The sequence below is a fragment of the Cavia porcellus genome, unplaced genomic scaffold (assembly GCF_034190915.1).
Source record: "Cavia porcellus strain 051 isolate PalLab524CR breed Dunkin Hartley unplaced genomic scaffold, mCavPor4.1 scaffold_4, whole genome shotgun sequence".
NCBI classification, from domain to species: Eukaryota; Metazoa; Chordata; class Mammalia; order Rodentia; family Caviidae; genus Cavia; species Cavia porcellus.
In genome coordinates, this window is record NW_026947487.1 from 18,791,380 (window position 1) to 18,794,219 (window position 2,840).

The 2,840-nt window shown below is 40.5% G+C and overlaps 1 long non-coding RNA gene across 1 annotated transcript; it reads right to left on the reverse strand.

The window, feature by feature from the left end:
• Positions 1 to 1,596: 1,596 nt before the first annotated feature.
• Positions 1,597 to 2,513, reverse strand: LOC134475569 (uncharacterized). The gene is made up of 2 exons (XR_010046736.1): positions 2,280 to 2,513; positions 1,597 to 2,241 (listed from the first exon to the last, which is right to left on the reverse strand). It is a non-coding gene; the product is annotated as an uncharacterized LOC134475569 (long non-coding RNA).
• Positions 2,514 to 2,840: the final 327 nt, after the last annotated feature.

Consider the following 2,840-nt stretch of genomic DNA (forward strand, 5'->3'; position numbering starts at 1 on the left):
TGTAGTCCAAGACAGCATATGCCTGAGTGACTGGGACTGTCTTAGATAAATGGACAGCTTTCTATACTGTAGAAGTTAGATATTATATACAAGATAAAGGATTTGACTGACATATCAGTATCTGAGAAATACCTGGCATATCAATATCTTCATGCAAATAAGGAAGGCTATTCTAAAGGCATTAGCTTAACTTTTAGTTGGGGATGAGCATGTATTAGTAAAATCAAGAGCACTGAATAGCTTAATAATTAAAAAAAAAACTTATCAGAAAACCTATGGAAAACTGCATAAAGCACAATGAAAACAATTATCAATGAAAATTGCTGAGATACTTCTTTTCTGTGAATTGTTTTCTGAAACATAATAGCTTCCAATCTTCTTTATTTTATAGTGCTTATATAAAAGTAGCAATTTATCATAGGAATTATATTCCTATGAAAAATTAAACTAATAAATGTTTAACAAATATGACTCAAAAAATAAATGATCATCTTTAATGTACATTTAGTTATATTTAATAATAATTTGTGATATTTGCACAAAAGACAATGGCCAACATTTTGAGGTAACATTTAAAATAGTCCTCCAAAAATTACACAAATTCTAAGTTTTGCTGTTTTTCAATGTGCCACCCAACTCATTTCAATCTGTACTTTGTGGATGTAAGGTATTAAATCTCTAGAGTTCTAAATTTTTAGAGTTCCATCAATTTTGTTTGCACTTTCAAATATATTGAACACATAAAGTGAACAATTACCAACATCAACACAGACAATATGGTATGAACATTCTTTATGACACTCTGTCCTTCTTTATATTCTAGGACCAGGCTTGGAGCCTGGTAACTAGAAATTGCTACTCTCACTGGAACAATTCTTTTTAAAGGGAATTGATATCCATGTAAATACAGAGTGCATACTTACAGCAAGCAGCCATTAACCTTTAAACCTAACCCAGCTTCTCCTGAGCACAATCATTTACCTGGTGTTATCAAGTTAACATCAACTGAACCATTATTATCTTGCAGACTTTGTGGATTTACCTATGAAGACTTTTTTTGGCTTTTATAATCTTTGATCTTTTTACCTACAGTTTACTATGGTTGAAGAACACAAAAATATTTGCTTTCACAGAAAATTTGAAGAAAAAATTGTCTGATGTTCCACTTTCCTTGCTTTTAATGAACTCATTCCCAGATTGTTCATACAGTAGAATCATTACAGATTTGTTGAAAGGTAAAAACAAATACTTTAATTTGAAATGAATAAGTAAAATTCTAAATAAATTTTTCCTATTTTCTATATTACACAATGTTTTGTATTTCTATAAGTGCGTCTGAATTAAAATTGTGCGATTATTTGCTACTCCATGTAACAACACTGAAGTTGTGTTAATCAGCAGATTAGCTACAAAGCTTTATTATACATATACATTTAAGTGTTTCTTCATGGAATGTGTATTTTGTGATTTTCTTTACAGTCTTTGTGTTTTCATCTCCAACCAGTCAATAAAGGTTTTGATCGTTTTGACCAGATTAAGCGATACCTCGATTAGTGACCGGAGCCGCGGAAGACAGGAGGCCAAACTCAAGCAGGATCAGCTCTCAAACTTTATTGCGTACAGCGAACCGGACCTAACAAGGTCCGCCACCCTCAACGTTGGTTCCTCTTCTGCCCGTTGGGGGCAGGAACAACCTCTTATAAGGGGAAGCAGTATCCAATCACAGAGAAGCGCGCCTAACAAGCTGATAGGCTAGCGTCACGGGTAACTGGGCAGATATGACAATTTGGCGGGCTTGTTCAGGCCGGGAAGAACCCGGAAGCAGGAAATGGGCACCATCTCAGGCGGCTTCCCACATCTCCCCCTTTTTTATTTATTAAAATAGGATGGTCTGTGGGTCCCTCCAAGGTGTCTATGACCTTGTTGCTGTTAGACACCTAGGAGTGGGCCTACCTTGTAGGCCGAGGCATGAGAGAATGTAGAGGTCTATACCCTGCTGTGCATCACCCTGTTTTGTGCATATCCTTGCGCCAGGACCATGCTCAAGGTGAGTGGTTCATTTTTTCGCAGGGCCAGGCTTTTGTGAACCGAACCTGGATGCATATAGACATTCATTCCTGCCTTCCCCCCAACCTTTGGGGCGGATGGCACTGCAGTACCCTTGGTCTCGCATCTCAATGCCAATAGTTTGACTCCGGGAGGGACCCCTGGCCTTATAGGCCATGTATATCTGAGTGGAGCCTGTCTTAGGTTGACTGGGAGGGCTTTTCCCGTCTTACCTGTCATTGGCTTGCCCACTCAGCTCTTATAGCTGATGTTCTGCAATGTGAAGGAGATATGCGGCGGCCTGCTGGCCTGATGGACCACCTGCTGTCATTTGCATGGCTGTCATAGCCGTGACCTTGACCTGTTGCTGGGTTTGCATCGGAGTTAAGCGGGTGGGTCATATTGGCTGCGGAGGATGTATTTTTCAGTGTCTGATTAAGTGTCATAAAGGGGCGGAGGTCTAAGCAAGCACCCAGCACATTGCAAAGTTGATGCTGTGCGAAGAGGGAGGAAGTATGTTTAAGGGGATCAGGTTGAGGTTCATTACAATATCCCGTGGCCCCCCAAGCGGCCCCCACTGAACAATTCCGAAGGGTGATCAATAGGAACCCACAGAATAGAAAAAGCTCCAAACCAGACATTTTAGTTTGTAGATGGTCTCGGGCGCTGAGCGTCGGTCCCAGAAGGGTCGAGTTGACTTGTGTCCGCGGGCTTATCCTCCTGTGCTTTATCAGGAACTGGTGGGGAGTTTACTGCTCGCGTCAATCTTTCCGGGACCCACAGCGGTTCGCAGC